Raw genomic sequence first — 20,193 nt, 5'->3', positions numbered from 1 at the left:
GGCCTGGGTGCACTGGCTCATGCCTGTAATTCCAGCACTTTGGGAGGCCAAGGTGGAAGGATCACTTGAGCCCGAGTTCTAGACTAGCCTGGGCAACATAGGGAGAACCCATCTCTACAAACAATTTTTTAAAAATTTGCTGGGCATGGTGGTGCACTGTGGTCCCAGCTACTTGGGAGGCTGAGCAGGGAGGGTCATGTGAGCCCTGGAGTTCGAGGCTGCAGTGAGCTGTGATTGCACTGTTGCACTCCAGCCTGGACAAGAGAAGGAGACCGTGTCTCAAAAGAAAAAAAAAAGACCCCAGGTTGCATGACTTCTATTATATGAAACATCTAGAAAAAGCAAATCCATAGAGACCGAAAGTAATTGGCAGTTACCTAGGGCCAGAGGCGGGTCAGCTGCAGGAATGACTGCTGATAGGTACAGGGTTTCTGTGGGGGATAATGAAAAAGTGCCAAAATTGATTGTGACAAATATATAAAAAACTATTGAACTATACACTTTATCTGTTGTTGTTGTTGTTTTTGAGACAGAGTCTTGCTCTCTTGCCCAGGCTGGAGTGTAGTGGCATGACCTTGGCTCACTGCAACCTCCATCTCCTGGGTTCAAGCGATCCTCCTGCCGCAGTCTCCCGAGTAGCTGGGATTACAGGCGCCCACCACCATGTCCAGCTAATTTGTGTACTTTTTGTAGAGATGGGGTTTCACCATGTTGGCCAGGCTGGTCTCGAACTCCTGACCTCAGGTGATCTGCCCACCTCACCCTCCCAAAGTGCCAGGATTACAGGCATGAGCCACCGCACCCGGCCTGAATTGAACACTTTAAATGGGTGAATTGTATGACATGTGAATTTTATCTCAATAAAGCTGTTATAATCATGTATTTTTAAAAAAAGGATGGAGACCCAAGATGACAATAAAAATGTACGCTGTCATTTACTGGGAGCAGGGACTATCGCCAGGACTCATTAATCTCATGTATCTTTCATAATAACCCTATTGGCTTATTTTCCCCATTTTACAGATGAGGACGCTGAGATTCAGAATGACTAAGTAACTGGCCCAATGACACTTCGTTTTTTAGCAGTAGAGGTGTGATTTGAACCCAAGCTCATGCTCAATTTGAAATACTTTTGTTGCCTCCTTAGAAGGCACCAGGAGCTAACGCACCAGGCAGACAGGACAGACAGGGGCCCAGGATCGGGGCCTCCTCTCTCCCCTGCCATTATCTGGCCTGGGCAGCCAGAGCTCACGATCAGGGTTCTCTATCTCTCCCTCAGGCCTTCTCCCTGCATCTCCCTGTGTATGGCCCCTCCAGTAGAAACCCAGTGGAGGCACTGATCTGGCAAACAGATCTGACTCAGGCCTCTCCAAGGCAGCTCTCAATCCTGTCCACCAAGTAGCCTCCGAGACTTCCCAACTTTACCACACAGAAATAATAATACATGTGCACAAAGATGCACAGACAAAGATGTTCAACATAGCATTGTTTCTAAGAGGGAAAAACTAAACCTAAATGTCCGACACTGGAGGACTGGTTATTCCACGACGTAATGCGCAGCCCTTAAAAATCCTATAGCAGAAGGATCCTTATGGACATAGAAAAATGTTCACAATATGTCAAGTGAGAAAAACAGAGCCCTCCTAGCCACTGCCGACTGCCACCCAGGCCAACCCCTGCTTGCATCTACAATCCAGCCACATTAACCCTCTTCTGGTCCCTCAAATGCTCCAGGCTTGCTCTTCTCAGGCCTTTGCAGTTGCTGCTTCCTCTGCCTGGAATCCACTTCCCATCCCATCCCTTGTCATTCTCTTTGAAACTGGCTAACTCTGCTGCAGCCTTCAGATCTCAGCTGAGTTCTCTCTTCCCCTGGGAAGGACCCTTGGGCCCTCAGGATGGGGCAGGGTCCCTCCTCTGTGCTCTCACAGCCCTACGGGTCACCCATCATGGCCCCCGTCACCCTCTCCGTGACTGGCCATTTAACTGTCTGCCGCCTGCATTTGACTCCAGAAGACAAGTCCAGACCTGTCTAACTGGCCTGACACTGCTTTCTTAGTGTCTTATCTCAGAGGAGGCCTCTCCCAGTGACTTCTGCGGCAACTGGAGCAAAAGCCAGACTCCTCTTCATGTTCTCCAAAGCCTTGTGTGGTCTGGCCAGTGCCCATGCCCTACTTCATCTTCTATGTTTTTTCTCCTTCATTCTGTTCCAGCCACACAGGCCTTCTAGATGGTTCTCCAACCTGGCAAATGCATGCCTGCCTCAGGACCTATGCATTTGCAGTTTCTTCTGCCTGGAATAAATGAAAAATAAATAAATACTTTTTTTTTTTTTTTTGGAGACGGAGTCCTTTCTGTTGTGCAGGCTGGAGAGTAGTGGCACCAACTTGGCTCACTACAACCTCTGCCTCCCGGGTTCAAGTGATTCTCCCACCTCAGCCTCCCAAGTAGCTGGGACTACAGGCATGCGCCACCACGCTCAGCTAATTTTTTTGTATTTTTATTATGGATGGGATTTCGCCGTGTTGCCCAGGCTGGTCTCAAACTCCTGGCCTCAAGTGATCTGCCTGCCTCAGTCTCCCAAAGTGCTAAAATTACAGGCATGAGCCACAGTGCCCAGCCATAAATACAATAATTTTTTTTTAAAGAAAATTTAGGTCGGGCGCGGTGGTTCACGCCTGTAATCCCAGCACTTTGGGAGGCCGAGGTGGGTGGATCACGAGGTCAGGAGATCAAGACCATCCTGGCTAACGCAGTAAAACCCCATCTCTACTAAAAATACAAAAATTAGCCAGGCATGGTGGCAGGCGCCTATAGTCCCAGCTACTTGGGAGGCTGAAGCAGGAGAATGGCGTGAACCCAGGAGGCGGAGCTTGCAGTGAGTCGAGATCGTGCCACTGCACTCCAGCCTGGGTGACAGAGTGAGCATCTCAAAAAAAAAAAATAAAGAAAGAAAAAAGAAAATTTAGTGCTTTGTTGATTTAAATAAAATTATCCTTGGTATTTTAGTGAGGAAATACATCAAAGCATGACTTTACCTATCTCAAAAGCAGATATTGTTATGTGCTATTAGGATATCTGGACACCCTGCCATCATAGGAGTTTGCCCTTGCAGGCCTTCCTAAATCGCTTCCTTCACCCGAAACATATATGGCCATGAGTTGTGACTGCCAAGGAATGTGCCTTGCTAGTTTGAAGATGCAGTTGATTTTACTATTTTATTATTTTATTTTATTTTTTGAGACAGAGTGTCACACTGTCACCCAAGCTGGAGTGCAGTGACACGATCTCAGCTCACTGCAAACTCTGCCTCCCGGGCTCAAGCAATTCTCCTGCCTCAGCCTCTCAAGTAGCTGGGATTACAGGTGCCCACCATCATGCCCAACTAATTGTTGTACTTTTAATAGAGATGGGGTTTCTTCATGTTGGCCAGGCTGGCTTTGAACTCCTGACCTCAGGTGATCCGCCCGCCTCGGCCTCCCAAAGTGCTGGGATTACAGGCATGAGCCACCGTACCCAGCCACAATTGATTTTAAAATGGTGTCACCCTGACTCTGTTACGCTCCTGTTTCCCTAACAGTGTCACCATGGACCCAGGCTCTTGCCATCTTTGCACTCTGCCAATCTCAGTGTGTTGGCCAAGTGAGTTTAAAATTGTAGTCATTCATCTAGCCAAAGTGATGATTCAAATATTTCAAAAAGCAAACCTTTATTCTTTCATAGAGAGGAGACTGAATTTTCCAATCAAAATGTCACATGTGTCCGTGTGAAGAGACCACCAAACAGGCTTTGTGTGAGCAACAAGGCTGTTTATTTCACCTGGGTGCAGGTGGGCTGAGTCCAAAAAGAGAGTCAGCAAAGGGTGGTGGGATTACTATTAGTTCTTACAGGTTTTGGGATAGGCGGTGGAGTTAGGAGCAATGTTTTGCAGGCAGGGGTTGGATCTCACAAAGTACATTCTCAAGGGTGGGGAGAATTACAAAGAACCTTCTTGAGGGTTGGGGAGATTACAAAGAACCTTCTTAAGGGTGGGGGAGATTACAAAATACATTGATCAGTTAGGGTAGGGCAGAAACAAATCACAATGGTGGAAAGTCATCAGTTAAGGCTATTTTCACTTCTTTTGTGGATCTTCAGTTGCTTCAGGCCATCTGGATGTATACATGCAGGTCATAGGGGATATGATGGCTTAGCTTGGGCTCAGAGGCCTGACATTCCTGTCTTCTTATATTAATAAGAAAAGCAAAACAAAATAGTCGTGAAGTGTTGGAGTTGTGAAAAATTTGGGGGCTGGTATGGAGAGATAATGGGCAATGTTTCTCAGGGCTGCTTCAAGTGGGATTGGGGCAGCATGGGAGCCTACAGTGGGAGAGATTCAACTGAAGAAAGATTTTGGGGTAAGGGGTGATATTGTGGGGTTGTTAGAAGGAGGATTTGTCGTACAGAATTATTGGTTATGGCCTGGATGCGGTTTTGTATGAATTGAGAAACTAAATGAAAGACACAAGGTCTGAATAAAAGAAGGAGAGAAATAGGTATTAAAGGACTAAGAATTGGGAAGACCCAGGACATCCAATTAGAGACTGCCCAAGGGGGTTCAGCGTAATTACTTGCTTGGTTGTTGAGTTTTGGGGCTGTATCCTTGACAGAGTCCTCCTTTTTAAGTTGGAGGCTGAGCTTGGTGAGGTGTGTTTTTAAAAGACCATTAGTCCGTTCTACCTTTCCTGAAGATTGAGGACGATAAGGGGTATGAAGGTTCTACTGAATACCAAGAGCCTGAGAAACTGCTTGGGTGATTTGACTAATAAAGGCCAGTCTATTATCAGACTGTATAGAGGTGGGAAGGCCAAACTGAGGAATTATGTCTGACAGAAGGGAAGAAATGACCATGATGTCCTTCTCAGACCCTGTGGGAAAGGCCTCTACCCATTCAGTGAAAGTGTCTACGTAGACCAAGAGGTATTTTAGTTTCCTGACTCGGGGCATGTGAGTAAAGTCAATTTGCCAGTCCTGGGCAGGGGCAAATCCCCAAGCTGGATGTGTAGGGAAGGGAGGGGACCTGAACAATCCCTGAGGAGTAGTAGAATAGCAGATGGAACACTGAGAAGTGATTTCCTTGAGGATAGATTTCCACAATGGAAAGGAAATGAGAGGTTCTAAGAGTCGGGCTAGTGGCTTATAACCTACGTGGAAGAGGTTATGAAATGATGACAGAATAGAATGGGCCTGTGAGGCTGGAAGGAGATATTTTTCTTGGTCCAAGAACCATTTGCCTTGTGTGGGAAGAGATTGATAGGTAGAAGTTTCAGCAGGAGAGTAGGTGGGAGTCACCCATGAGGAGGAGAAAAACTGGCTCTGAGGGACAGAAGTTGGAATGCTAGCTCTTTCTTTAGCTACCTTATCAGCATAAGCATTGCCCCAGACGATGGGATCTGATGCCTTTTGGTGGCCCTTGCAGTGAATGACTCCAGCTTCCTTTGGAAGCAAAGCGGCCTTGAGAAGAGTTTTTATTAAAGAGGCAATAATGATGGAGGACCCTTGCATAGTGAGGAAACCTCTTTCAGCACATATAACAGCATGGTGGTGCAGTATATGGAAGGCATATTTAGAGTCAGTATAAATATTGACACGTAGTCCCTTTGCAAGAGTGAGGGCTTGAGTTAAGGCAATGAGTTCGGCTTGCTGAGAGGTAATGGAGTGGGGCAGAGTGGTAGCCTCAATGATACATGTGGAAGATACTATAGCACAGCCTGCCTTTGCTGGTGTGTGGCAATTAGGCCTAGTGGAACTGCCATCAATAAACCAGGTGTGATCAGGGTGAGGAACAGGAAAGAAGGAAATATGGGGAAATGGAGAGAATGTCAGGTGTATCAGAGAGATACAGTCATGGGGGTCAGGTGTGGTATCAGGAATAATGTGGGAGGCCGGATTGAAGTCCGGGCCAGGAACAATGGTAACTGTGGAAGACTCAACAAAGAGTGAGTACAGCTGAAGGAGCTGGGGAGCAGAAAGTATATGTGTCAGGTGTGAGGAAGAAAATAGATTTTGGAAGTTATGAGAACTGTAGAGAGTGAGTTGAGCATGGTTTGTGATTTTGAGGGCCTCCAAAAGTATTAGGGTGGCAGTGGCTGCCACATGGAGACATGATGGCCAGCCTAAAATAGTAAGGTCAAGTTGTTTGGACAAACAGGCTACAGGGCGCGGTCCCAGTCCTTGTGTAAGAATTCTGACTGCACAGCCCTACGCTTCAGCTGTGTGTAATGAAAAGGCTTGAGATGAGTCAGGGAGAGCTAGTGTGGGAGCAGTCTCTAAAACTGTCTTCAAGGAATAGAAAGAGGAGTGGAGAAAGGATTTAGAATCTACAGGGTCAGCTAGGTTTCCTTTTGTGAGTTTATATAATGGTTTTGTTAGGATGGCAAAACCAGGTATCCAAAGGCAAAAGTATCCAACCATGCCCAGGAAGGAAAGGAGTTGTTGTTTTGTAGAAGGGGTTGAGGTTTGAGAGATCAGTCGGACACAATCAGCAGGGAGAGCACATGTGTTTTTATGAAGAATTATGCTGAGGTAGGTAATGGATGGAGAAGAAATTTGAGCTTTGGAGGGGGATACCTAATATCCCTTGGAGAATAAATGTCGAAGGAGCAGGAGGGTGTCTTGTTGAGAAGATTCAAAGGAGGGGCTACAAAGTAGAAGGTCATCAATATATTGAATAAGGTGAGAAGCAGAGGGGTGGAAAGAAAGTAAATCATGAGAAAGAGCTTGGCTGAAGTAATGAGGGCTGTTCCTGAAGCCTTGTGGCAGCACAGCCCAGGTAAGCTGCTGGGACTGATGGGTGTCAGGGTCAGTCCAGGTGAAAGCAAAGAGAGGCTGGGATGAGGGGTGTAGGGGAATAGTGAGAAAAGCATCTTTAAGATCAAGAATGGAATAGTGAGTTGTGGAGGAAGGTATTGAGGACAAAAGAGTGTACAGGTTGGCACCACAGGGTAGACAGGCAAAACAATTTGGTTGATAAGGCGCAGATCCTGAACTAACCTGTGAGACTTGTCCGGTTTTTGACCAGGTAAAATAGGGGAACTGTAAGGAGAGTTTATAGGTTTTAGAAGCCCATGCTGTAGCAGGCGAGTGATAACAGTATTTAATCCCCTTAAAGCCTGCTGTGGGATGGGATACTAGCATTGAGCGGGGTAAGGATGATTAGATTTTAATGGGATAGTAATGGGTGTGTGATCAGTTGCCAGGGAAGGAGTAGAGATGTCCCATACTTGTGGGTTAAGGTGGGGGGACACGAGAGGAAGACACAAAGGAGGCTTTGGGTTGGGAAGAAGGGTGGCAATGAGATGTGGCTGTAGTCCAGGAATAATCAGGGAAGCAGATAATTTGGTTAAAATATCTCAGCCTAATAAGGGAGCTGGGCAGGTGGGGATAACTAAAAAAGAGTGCATAAAAGAATGTTGTCCAAGTTGGCACCAGAGTGGGGGAGTTTTAAGGGGTTTTGAAGCTTGGCCGTCAATACCCACAACAGTTATGGGGGCAGGGGAAACAGAAGGAAATGTGGAGTGGGTAGCCCCTATATCAATTAAACAGGGGACGGACTTACCCTCCACTGTAAGAGGTACCCAAAGCTTGGCATCCGTGATGGTCCAGGAGGCTTCTGAGGTGATTGGGCTGCGTCAGTCTTCAGCTGTTAAGCCAAGGAGATCTGGGAAGGAGTCGGCCAAGGAACGTTTGGTTTGGGCTCCAGGGGCTTTAGGAGCGGCAGCAATGTGAGTCGGACAGTCCAACCTCCAGTGGAGGCCTGCACAGACAGGGCATGGCTCAGGAGGAATCCCGGGCTGCGGGCATTCTGAGGCCTAGTGGCCAGGCTTTTGGCATTTGAAGCAAGGTCCATGAGGACGTTTTGAAGGAGCCCCTGGGAGCTGTGGCTTGGATGTTCTGAAGTTCTTGTATGCTGGAGACGTGGTTTTGGGTTATCTTACAGCAGAGGCAAGTAGCTGTAACTCAGAAATGCGTTGCTGTCTAGCTACCTCCTCTGTATTATTGTACACCTTGAAGGCGAGGTTGATTAATTCCTGTTGTGGGGTTTGAGGGCCGGATTCCAATTTTTAAAGCTTTTTTCTAATGTTAGGAGCTGACTGGGTGATGAAATGCATATTAAGAATAAAGCGGCCTTCTGGCCCCTCTGGGTCTAGGGCAGTAAAGCGTGTAAGGGTTGCTGCTAAGCAGGCCATGAACTGGGCTGGGTTTTCATCTTTACCTTGGGTAGTTTCTTTAAGTTTGTCATAATTAACGGCTTTGTAAGCTGCTTTTTTAAGCCCTTCAACTAGGCAGGAAACCATGTAATCTTGCCTAGCTATAGCTGAGGAATTTGCCTGGTAGTTCCATTGGGGGTCCTCTTGGGGAACTGCTCTAATGCCTTCCTGGAGGTCAGGTTCATGAAGCTGGCAGTTATCAGCATGAGATTGGGCTAGAGAAAAAACTCTTTCCCGTTCATCTGGGGAGAGGGTAGAAGTTAGGATGACATTTAAGTCACTCCAGGCTAAATTGTAGGACAGAGTTAGATATTAGAATTCCTGTATATATTTAGTGGGGTCTGATGAGAAAGAGCCTAAATGCTGGCTGATTTGGGAAAGGTCTGATAGAGAAAAAGGCACATGTACCCTGACTATGCCTTCAGCTCCAGCCACCTCTCTAAGAGAAAATTGTTGGGCAGGTGGGGGAGAGCTAGTCACAGAAAGAAACTGTAAACCAGACCGGGTGTGGGAGGGGAGGTAATAGAAAGGTTATAGGGTGTGAGAGCAGAGGCTGAAGAAGAGTTGGAGCCTGATTCAGCCTGGCGGGGAGTGACCTGAGGAGGAGCAGTCTGGGGAGAAGGTGAGAGGTCAGATGGTTCAGTAGAAAAGGAAGAGTCACAAGACTCAGCAATGCTTGGGGTTGGGACTGAAGGGACAGGTGGGAGGGAAAGAAGGAGGATTTGGGACGAGTTGCATTGGGAACAGAGACTAGGGAGGGAACGAAGTGTGAAAAATGCCTGGACATAAGGCACCTCAGACCATTTGCCCATTTTTCGACAAAAAATATCTAGGTCTCATAGGATGGAGAAATCAAAAGTGCCATTTTCTGGCCATTTAGAACCATTGTTGAGTTTGTACTGGGGCCAAGTGGTATTGCAGAAGAAAATAAGACGCTTAGATTTTAGGTCACGTGAGAGTTGAAGAGGTTTTAAGTTCTTGAGAACACAGGCTAAGGGAGAAGAAGGAGGAATGGAGAGTGGAAGTTTGCCCATAGTGAAGGAGGCAAGTTTAAAGAGAAGGGTAGAGATATGGAGAAGGGGGTGGGGAGCAGCCCTGGGCTGCAATGTGGGGGAGCAGCCAAAGCAGGTGTCCCCACAATTGACTTGCCACCAAGGGAATGTGGGTGAATGACCAAGGCAGGCATCCCTGCGGTGATTGGACACCAGTGGAATATGGGTGAATAATCAGGCAGGCATCCCCGCAGTGATTAAACACCAAGGGAAGACTGTCTTCCTGAGTCCGTGACCAGTGCTGGAGTTTTGGGTTCACGGATAAAATGTGTCTCCTTTGTCTCTACTAGAGAGGAAAAAGAACTGGAATTGGAAGGACAGGGAGATTGAAGGGTAGTGAGAGAAGGAGATTGAAGGGTAGCAAGAGAGGCTGGAGAAGAGAGTGAAAAGACCACTTACCCGATTTGAAATTGGTGAGATGTTCCTTGGGCTGGTTGATCTGAGGACCCGAGGTCGTAAAGTGGATCTCTTCACGGAGTGAGGGTGAGGACAGGGGACTGGACTCCCGAAGGAGTCCCTCTGACCCGGGTCTTTGGCACCAAATGTCACGCGCATCTGTGTGAAGAGACCACCAAACAGGCTTTGTGTGAGCAACAAGGCTGTTTATTTCACCTGGATGCAGGCGGGCTGAGTCCAAAAAGAGAATCACCAAAGGATGGCGGGATTATCATTAGTTCTTACAGGTTTTGGGATAGGTGGTGGAGTTAGGAGCAATGTTTTGCGGGCAGGGGATGGATCTCACAAAGTACATTCTCAAGGGTGGGGAGAACTACAAAGAACTTTCTTAAGGTGGGGGAGATTACAAAGAACTTTCTTAAGGTGGGGGAGATTACAAAGTACATTGATCAGTTAGGGTGGGGCAGAAACAAATCACAATGGTGGAAGGTCATCAGTTAAGGCTATTTTCACTTCTTTTGTGGATCTTCAGTTGCTTCAAGCCATCTGGATGTATACATGCAGGTCACAGGGGATATGATGGCTTAGCTTGGGCTCAGAGGCCTGACACAAAAGACCTGAAAAAGACAACTTGAGACCAACAGAGTGTCTCTCCCTCTCCCTCGTTTCTTCTCTTTTTTTTTTTTTTTTTTTTTTAAGCAGCAGTTTACTCAAAAGGTAAACAAAAAAATCTTTTACTATCTCTTATTAATACTATATGAGGCAGGGCGTGGTGGCTCCCACTTGCAATCCCAGCACTTTGGAAGGCCAAGGCAGGCGGATCACCCTGAGATCAGGAGTTCGAGACTAGCCTGGCTAACATGGCAAAACCTTTTCTCTACTCAAAATACAAAAATTAGCCTGGCATGGAGGCACGTGCCAATAATCCCAGCCACTCAGGAGGCTGAGGCAGGAGAATCACTTGAATCCAGGAGGCGGAGGTCGCAGTGAGCCAAGATCACGCCACTGCACTCCAGCCTAGGTGACAGAACGAGACTCCATCTCAAAAAAAAAAAAAAAAGAACAAAAAAAAACCTATGCGAATATCTAGTTCAAAATAGAAAAATGATTCTACTTTTGCATCAATGCATTATAAATATAAAGCCTAATTTTAATAAAACCTTATACATAATCTAATCTCAATCAGCTTTGACCACACAAGATAATATTTCTATACACCTTTTATAACTTCTTACAATTTTTCCATTCCTCTTTCTTTTCTCAACTTTCTATATCCATTCAGTTAATCTATTTTATTCTTTCCTTCTTTCATCCCAATTTCATACAGACTTTAAATAACCTCTAAACTAGGCAAAACCACTTTCTCTTTAACAAAAACCACATACTTATGTCTTTCTTATAATCTTCCTTCCTAAAAAGATGTCTTACTTTCCTTACATATTCTGAATACAGGATTGTCTTCCTTCTGGTCTCTAGTGTTAGTTACCATATATTAGTCAGAATTCTAAATCTTAGTAATCTTAATTTTTTTTTTTTTTTTTTTTTAGACAGAGTCTCACTCTGTCACCCAAGCTGGAGTGCAGTGGCGCGATCTCGGCTCACTGCAACCTCCACCTCCCAGGTTCAAGTGATTCTTCTGCCTCAGCCTCCCAAGTAGCTGGGACTACAGGCACACACCACCACGTCTGGCTAATTTTTTGTATTTTTAGTAGAGACAGGGTTTCACCATGTTGGCCAGGCTGGTCTCGAACTCCTAACCTCAGGTGATCTGCCCGCCTCAGCCTCCCAGAGTGCTAGGATTACAGGTGTGAGCCACCGCCCAGCCAGAAGTAATTTTGTCAGTATGTACTAACAATTGATTAATACACATTTTATAATATTTGGAAACACAGGCTTTCTAATGGAACAATTTTTCAATGTGGAATAGGATAGTTTTACTAGCGGATCTTAATATCTCTTTTTTTTTTTTTTTTTTGAGACAGGGTCTTGCTCTGTTGCCCAAGCTGGAATATAGTGGTGTGATTATAGCTCACTGCAGCCTCAAACTCCTAGACTTGAGTGATCCTCCTGCCTCAGCCTCTCGAGTAGTTAGGACTACAAGCATGCAACACCACTCCTGGCTAACTTTAAAATTTTTATTTTGTAGAGACAAGGTCTCACTATGTTGCCCAGGCTGGTCTCGAACTCCTGGCCTCAAGCAGTCCTCTTAACTCAGCTTTCCAAAGTGCTGGGATTACAGGTATGAGCTACCACACCCAGCCCCTAAATATCTTTTGTTTCTCTGAAATAAGAAACCAAAAGTATATGAGCTTAAACTTATATGTAGTAATTAATGTCTTAGCATTATATCTTATTTGGAAATGATCTAGATCTTCAATAAATATTCATAGTTTAATTTAGCTTGGCAAAACTCTAAAGGCATAGTTACCAAAAAAATTTGAAAAACTTTTTCCCTTTTGTGGCCATCGCCAAAGCAGGAGTAGCCAAAATGAAGTTTGATCCCTTTTGACTTATTTTTTTTCTTTTTTTTTTTTTTTGTTTGTTTGTTTTTGAGACAGAGTCTTGCTCTGTCACCCAAGCTGGAGTTCAGTGGCACAATCTCGGCTCACTGCAGCCTCCCACCTCCCAGATTCAAGCGATTCTCCTGCCTCAGCCCCCCAAGTAGCTGGGCTTACAGGCATGCACCACCACACCCAGCTAATTTTTGCATTTTCAGTAGAGACTGTGTTTCACCATGTTGGCCAGGCTGCTCTCAAACTCCTGACCTCAGCTTCCCAGTGTTGGGATAACAGGTGTGAGCCACCACACCTGGCCTTAATTAATTTTATTAAATAACTTTTTTTTAATGGACCGCTTCAGAATTTACGTTTCATCCTTGCACAGGTGCCATGCTACTAATCTTCTCTGTATCATTCCAATTTCATTTTATTTATTTATTTATTTGTTTATTTATTTATTTTGAGACAGAGTCTCTCTCTGTCACCCCGGCTGGAGTGCGGTGGTGCGATCTTGGCTCACTGCAACCTCCACCTCCCGGATTCAAGCAATTCCCCTGCCTCAGCCTCCCAAGTAGCCAGGATTACAGGCATGTGCCACCACGCCCAGCTAATTTTTGTATGTTTAGTATAGATGGGGTTTCACCATGTTGGCCAGGCTGGTCTCGAATTCCTGACCTCAGGTAATCCACCCGCCTCAGACTCCCAAAGTGTTGGAATTACAGGCGTGAGCCACCGCGCCCGGCCTTCATTCCAATTTTAGTATACGTGCTGCGAAGTGAGTACCTCACTGAATTTTAGACAACAGGGTAGGAAATTTACATTTCAAAGCACAGAGAAGAAATTTAAGCTTTGCAGAAAGCCGCTTAAGTTTTACATTTTTTTTTCCTTCAGCAAAAAATCATACCAACAAGAAAGGAAGCGAACAGAGAGAGACTCACCATATAATTAAAAGAGGGGTTTCCGTCACCTGAAAAAAAATTCCCCAAAACAAGATCCAAAACAGAAGAAGCAGAAAGGCTCTATTTTAAAAATTATAGTCTGAATACCTGCTTTTAATTAAGTTGACTTTGAACTACAGAGCTCTTAAGAAAATCTTTTTATCAGGTTTTAGTCAGGTAAATTAACAAACATTCTCGATTTTGTTTTTGTTTTTGTTTTTGGCTTTTCCTCTCTGAAATTTACATTAAGAAGAGTTTTGGAGGAGGGGTATATTTGTTTATTAGAGGTCTAGGGTAATCACTCTTTTAAGCTGTTTGTCTTTGAAATGTTTTAACTAAATGTGTCCTTTCTTTCTGAATATGTGATTTCATTAAGCTTAGGAGAGAAGGCTAAACAAAACAAAAATTCCTATCATAGTCTACATAGAAACCAAAATTTTAAATCAAAGGTATACCTGCACAAGTTACTCAAAACCAACATAAATAGGTGTGCATGAGACCAACAGCAGGTGCTCATACAGCACCCGGCACAGAGCCCAGTACAGAGTAAGCACTCAGTGCTGGCTAGCTGTTCTCATTATCATCATCATCATTGTCATCCTCATATATGTATGGGTGGCTGATCAATCTCTGAGATCATGGATGAGGAAGACTTTGGAAGTCAAGACATAAAAGGAAACTTTGAAGAAGGGTAGGTTATCCCAGGCCAGGGCAAGATACTAGAGCTGCATTGTAGCACCGCAGAGCTATAATAAAATGGGAAGCAGCAGCCCATGATTTCTGGGGGTGCTGGGGAAGATGAGGACCCAAGGGGAAACCACCGACAGCTAGTGATCAGCTTGACTAAAGAACTTCCCACAACCAGAGTTTTGACCCAAGATAGTACAGGATTTGGAGGAGGGGTGAACTCCTCATCCCAGGAAATGTACAGAGCCAAGGCTCAGTGGATAGCTGTCATCAGGAAGAGGATTCCTGCACTGGTGACAGGTTGAATGAAATGACTTATCAGGTCCTTTATTTGGTCTTGGTCTCTCTGAATAAGGGTCCCAACATTCCCTCCCCTGTTGTGGCCACATAGTCAGCAACAGTTCATAACATGTTATTAAACATGTTAAGTTACATGTAACATAATAAATTATTTACATAATAGCATTACATTTTTATTCATAATTACATAAATTAAAATTTACATTTACATTCATATTTACATCAATATGATACATATCTATAATGATTTCATTCCTACATTGTGGTTGTATACTTTTTCGTTAACCTCTTCATGTGACATTGATTTTGTAATGTCATTTTCTTTAAAGAGAATAAGAAGATACTGTAGTCTTTTCTCTAGCACAGTTGATCAATTTTTTTTTCTTTTCTTTTTTTTTTTTGAGACAGAGTCTCGGTCTGTTGCCCAGGCTGGAGTATAGTGGTGCAATCTAGGCTCACTGCAACCTCCACCTCCTGGGTTCAAGTGATTCTCCTGCCTCAACCTCCTGAGTAGCTGGGACAACAGGCATGCCTGGCGAATTTTTGTAATTTTAGTAGAGACGAGGTTTCACTATGTTGGCCAAGCTGGTCTCAAACTCCTGGTCTCAAATGATCCAACCACCTTGGCCTCTCAAAGTGCTGGGATTACAGGAATGAGCCACCGTGCCTGGCCCCCGTTTTTTTTTTTTTAAGACAGGGTCTTGCTCCATTGCCCAGGCAGGAGTGCAGTTGTCTGATCTTTGTACACTGCAGCCTCAAACTCTTGGGCTCAAAGGATATCCCCGTCTCAGCCTCCCAAGTAACCAGGACTACAGGCATATGTCTCCACATGCAACTAATATTTTAAGATTTTGTAGAGATGGAGTCTCACTATGTTGCCCAGATTGGTCTTGAACTCCTGGCCTCAAGCCGCCCTCCCACCTTGGCCTCCCAAAATGCGGGGATTATAGGCATGAGCCACTGTGCTTGGCCCCATATTTTTTATGGTCGATAAAGTTTCTTTCAGCTTTACAACTTATTACTGGTACAGTAGCCCCCTCTTATGCAAGGTTTTGCTTCCTGAGGTTTCAGTTGCCCATGGACAACCACAGTCTGACAATATTAAATGAAAAATTCCAGAAATCAACAATTCATTAAGTTCTACATTGCATGCTGTTCTGAGTAGCATAATGAAATTTGGTGTTGCCCCACTCTACCCCACCCTGTCCCACCAGGGGTGTGAATTGTCCCTTTGTCCAGCGTCTTCACTACCTGCCCATTCGTCAACTTAGTAGTTGTCTTGGCTATTGGATCAAAAAAAACATAGTCTAAATAGGATTCCATACTATCCATGGTTTCAGGCACCCACTGAGGGTCTTGAAATGTATCCCTCGAGGATAAGGGGGGACTACTGGCAGGTCATAAAATTCTAGGATTGTTGTCAAATTTAGAAGAACCTCTATCAAGTTTCTTTCATATCAGAGCTGTAAGATTTCCAGACTTGTTATGTTTCCTTGATTACTAATCTTAAAATTTTTTTGAATTGATGCTATCTATTACATCCTTTTTGTAGTGGTGTATTTCGACTTCTGTTATTTTCATCAATGTCAGTATTCCGTGACGACTTCTCCTTAGCTAGATCCCCCAAAATGCCAGAAGCACTGGGGCAATACCCAAAAGGAGGGGAAGTATGACAGAGAGGGAAGTTGGAGTGAGAGGGGCAGCAGTCTTAATAAATTACAGTTAAAACATCTTACGTTGGCAAATTCTACTAAAGCATGTGATCCTGAGTGTGCATTACTTGGCCCCTCCCAGGGCCCTGGAAGGCCCCTGGCAAGTGAGGGGCTCTAAGGCTTAAGCTGTAACTTTCACAGTAAGTTTGCTAAATCCATTTCTGCCTCTCCCCAGCATGATGGGGAGATTTTGTCCACCTCCACTTAAGCGTTGTTTTTTACAGGAAGCCTCCAGAATAAGCTAGTTGCCCCTACCCCCACCCCATTATCTGCGTCATGAGGCTGGAGGTCATGACTATCTGGTTCCTTCTGTATCCTAAGTAGACTGAAGAGTGCCTGGTACACAGTAGAATCTTAGGCTCAGAGGGCTGAGGTGAGCACCCAGGGTCATGCAGATAGGAACTGCCAGAGCTCGGGATCCGCCAGAATGAATAAGTGAAAGAACGAATGAACTCCAGCTTCCCAGGCTCAGTCAGGGAAACCTCATGTCTTTCTTTTTCTTTTTTTTTTTTTTGAGACAGAGTCTCCCTCTGTCACCCAGGCTAGAATGCAGTGCATGATCTCAGTTGACTGCAACCTCTGCCTTCCGGGTTCAAGCGATTCTGCTGCCTCAGCCTCCCAAATAGCTGGGACTACAGGCACACTTCACCACTCCTGGCTAATTTTTGTATTTTTAGTAGAGATGGGATTTCACCATGTTGGCCAGGCTGGTCTCGAACTTTTGACCTCAAGTGATCCACCCGCCTTGGCCTCCCAAAGTGCTGGAATTACAGGTGTGAGCCACCGCACCCGGCACCAATGCTTTTCTGCAAGTGCTAGTGTCTGCCATAGAGACATCTGTGCACGCCCAGGGGCGGCTGAGGGGCCATAAGCCTCCTTTGACTTCATTATCTTGCCTGTGCAGGCCAGACGACTGCCTGAACCCACAACAGCTTCGCCAGAAGAGGGGCTTACTCATCACTTCCACACAACCTGTGCCCCTCCCCCACTGGGACCAGCTGGGGTTGAGGGGGTGGGGGTCAGGCGGGGGAAGGCTCCTGGAGATTGCATTTGCAACCTACCCCTCCCCTGCCAACCTCTGTTACCACACTGAGAGGAACAGGGAGACAACACTAAATTGAGGACCTAACAAAGGTTATTCAGAGCTCTTGGTGCAGGAAGGCCCTGCTAGAAAACTCCAAGAGTCCAGGAGGGCCTTGGGCATAAAAGCTCAGAGCTGTCCTCAAGAAGCAACTGCATGGCAGTTATATCAGATGCGCATTCAACAATAATAATAGTAAACCCTTACACAGATCTACAAGCCCTTATCCACATTTCAGAGATCCCAGTGTTTCTGAACAAAATAATTTAAGTGTAACACCAAAACTCATTGGGTAGCCAAAACCTAACCTGAACAGATGTATGAATACTCGTATATTGTTTTCTGCAGAAATATTAATGTGTTTCGTTATGGGATGCTAAGCCAGATCCCACTACCCACTAGTGTGTTATATGAGTCATGTGCTTTCCAAAACCCCAAAACTCCCTAAATTCCAAAATGCCTCAGGATCCTGAGACACTGGAGTTTCAGTTAAGGAGTTGTGACCTGTGTAACTTCCTCCACGACAGGCACTGTTCTAACTGCTCTCCATAATATTAACTCATTCAATCCTTACAATGACCTGACAGAGTAGAACTTACTATTATTCTTCCAATTTTACAGATAAGGAAACTGAGGCAGAGAGAGGTGAAGTGACTTGCCCAAACACATACAGCTAATGAATGCTGGAACTGAAGCTTCCAGAGCCTAGTTCCAGAGCCCACTCTCCAAACAATTCTACCATCTATTTCCCTTAAAAGGGCTGGTGAGGCTGGACGTGGGGGCTCACACCTGAAATCCCAGCACTTTGGGAGGATGAGGTGGGTGGATCACCTGAGGTCAGAAGTTTGAGACCACCCTAGCCAACAGGGTGAAACCCCATCTCTATTAAAAATACAAAAATTAGGTGGGCGTGGTGGCGGGCACCTGTAATCTCAGCTACTCGGGAGGCTGAGGCAGGAGAACTGTTGGAACCTGGGAGGCGGAGGTTGCAATGAGCCGAATCCGTGTCATTGCACTCCAGCCCAGGCCGACAACAGCAAGAATCCGTATCAAAAAAAAAGGCTGGTGAGAGGGGCGTGGAGGTTGAGGGGTGTGGTAAGCAGTAGGAGATAACGATTTTATGGTGTGTGTGTGTGCTATGGTTTGGATGTGGTTTGTCTCCTCCAAAATGCATGTAGAAAGTTGGTCCCCATTGTAATGGTATTGGGAGGTGGGGCCTTTAAGAGGGGATTAGGTCATTAGGAGGGATTAATGCCTTTCTCACAGGAGTGGGTTAATGCTCACAGGAGTGGGTGAGTTATTGAGAGCAGTTCATTACAAAAGTGAGTTTAGCTTCCTCGGCTTTCTCTTGCTTCCTCTCACCCTGCGATGCATTCTGCCATGTTACAACACAGCACGAGGCCCTCACCAGAAGCTGACCAGATCCAGCCACCCTGTCTTGGACTTCCCAGCCTCCAGAACTGTAAGAAACAAACCCCTTTTCTTTGTAAAACCCAGTCTCATGGGTTCTATGATAGCAACAGAAAGTGGACAAATTGTGTAACATGCACATGCCCAGGAGGGTGTGTGAGAGGTAATCCTGTTGTTACGGTTGTTCTGTAGGGTGACCAACAATTGGGAATTTCCCTGGGACTGTTTTGGTTTTAGCACTGAAAACTCTGTATTTAAATAAACTCCTTAGACCTGGTAAACCAGGATGGTTGGTCACCCTAGTTCTTGGCCTCTTTTCCTATGAGCAACATGAGACTCATGACCCACTGAGGAAGATTCTAGGATCTGAAGATGCACTTTGTCTACATAACACAGCTTCTCAACCCAAACCAGGATCTCCAGCAGGCACTTACTCAAGACATGGGGAAGAAGGCCCGGAGAAAACGCTGGCTGTATCAGATTCAGCAAGGGACAATGCCTCTGTCTCCACCTGGCATCTTCCTGAGAGGTTTTCAAGGACCAATGTGACTCTATCAGGCTTTTGCCTTGAGCGTTGATGCTGGCCTCCATTGTAAATACAGTGGGAATACACTTGATATTCTAATTTAGAAATGCCTGACTCTCATCCCCAGCTTTGAATTTTAACTCCTCAAAGTCCAAAGTGACTTCTCAGGAATGACCCACACCATGAGCTCATATCTATCTTCCTGAGGCCTGCCCAGACCTGTTGAAGTAGAGAGAAGAAGGCAAGGCCCCTGCTCTTGAGAAGCAGGTATGGCTATGGAGGCAGGACAGAACTGTGCCCCAGACTCAGAGAGTGGGGAAGAGAGTCCTGTGTGCTGAGGGCTCCCATGGACTCCTGGAGCGGGATGAGGAAGGAATGGGGGGAGGATGGGGATACCATACAATCCTCCTGAGGGCTGAGGATTCCCCCGGTCAAGAACTGAGGCTGGAGACTGCTGTTTAAACAAGGCAGGTTGAACACTCTTATTTCTCTCCATTGTTCTCTGAAATTCCAAGAAAATGACATGGATTTTTTTTTTTTTATGCACATCTATCTACTGGGACAAAGAAAACGTATGAGGAAGAAAATAGCAGATGAGAAGAATCAACCAAATTCCGGAAGCTGGAAAACAGATGGTGAGTGGGGACTGACAAGAAACCCAGGAAGTTGAAACCTGGCTGCTCACGGGGAGCCTTTAGGACAAGCAAATTGCAGAATCTTAGAGAGGCTCAGGGATTGGAGGGACCAGAAATCTCTGAAGACCAAGTGGTGTCAGGTAGGGCAGAAGACAGAAGGGTGGGTTGGTTATCAATCTGGGAGACAATTGGATGTCCAGGTCTCCTATCCCAGTTGGCACAGGCAAGATGTGACCCCACCCCACAATAACATGAGGCCCACCCACTGGATAGGCTGGATGAAAAGAATAATCCGAGATGATGTTTGCTATGGTTTGAATGTGTTGCCCAACAAGTGTGTGTTAGAAACTTAATCCCCAGTGCAACAGTGTTGGCAGGTGGGGCCTCATGGGAGGTGTTTAGGTCATGGGGGCTCCACACTCATGAATGGATTAATGCTGAGTATAAAAAGGCTTGAAGCCGTGAGATCAATCTCTTGCTCCCTCTCTTACCCTCTCGGACTCTCTCATCTTCCACCATGGAATGACGCAGCAAGAAGGCCCTTGAATGATGCCAGCACCTTGATATTGGACTTCCTAGCCTCCAGAACCATAAGCCAATACATTTCTGTTCCATAAAAATTACCCAGTTCCAGGTATTCTGCTATAGCAGCACAAAATGGACTAAAACAATGTTGGCACAAGACTCAGTGCTGGGCCTGGCATACAACGAG

The 20,193-nt window shown here is 45.6% G+C and overlaps 1 long non-coding RNA gene and 1 other non-coding gene across 2 annotated transcripts; one reads left to right on the top strand and one right to left on the bottom strand.

The window, feature by feature from the left end:
- Positions 1–12,524: 12,524 nt before the first annotated feature.
- LOC129022243 (U6 spliceosomal RNA) lies at positions 12,525–12,626 on the bottom strand. The gene has a single exon (XR_008496321.1). It is a non-coding gene; the product is annotated as a U6 spliceosomal RNA (small nuclear RNA).
- A 6,342-nt stretch (positions 12,627–18,968) lies between these two features.
- Positions 18,969–20,193, top strand: LOC134738900 (uncharacterized). Its single transcript, XR_010125153.1, has 3 exons — positions 18,969–19,113; positions 19,414–19,481; positions 20,013–20,193. It is a non-coding gene; the product is annotated as an uncharacterized LOC134738900 (long non-coding RNA).

This window comes from Pongo pygmaeus, chromosome 21 (genome assembly GCF_028885625.2).
Source record: "Pongo pygmaeus isolate AG05252 chromosome 21, NHGRI_mPonPyg2-v2.0_pri, whole genome shotgun sequence".
NCBI classification, from domain to species: Eukaryota; Metazoa; Chordata; class Mammalia; order Primates; family Hominidae; genus Pongo; species Pongo pygmaeus.
Note: the sequence above shows the minus strand (reverse complement) of the source record. Positions and strands in the feature narration are given on the sequence as shown.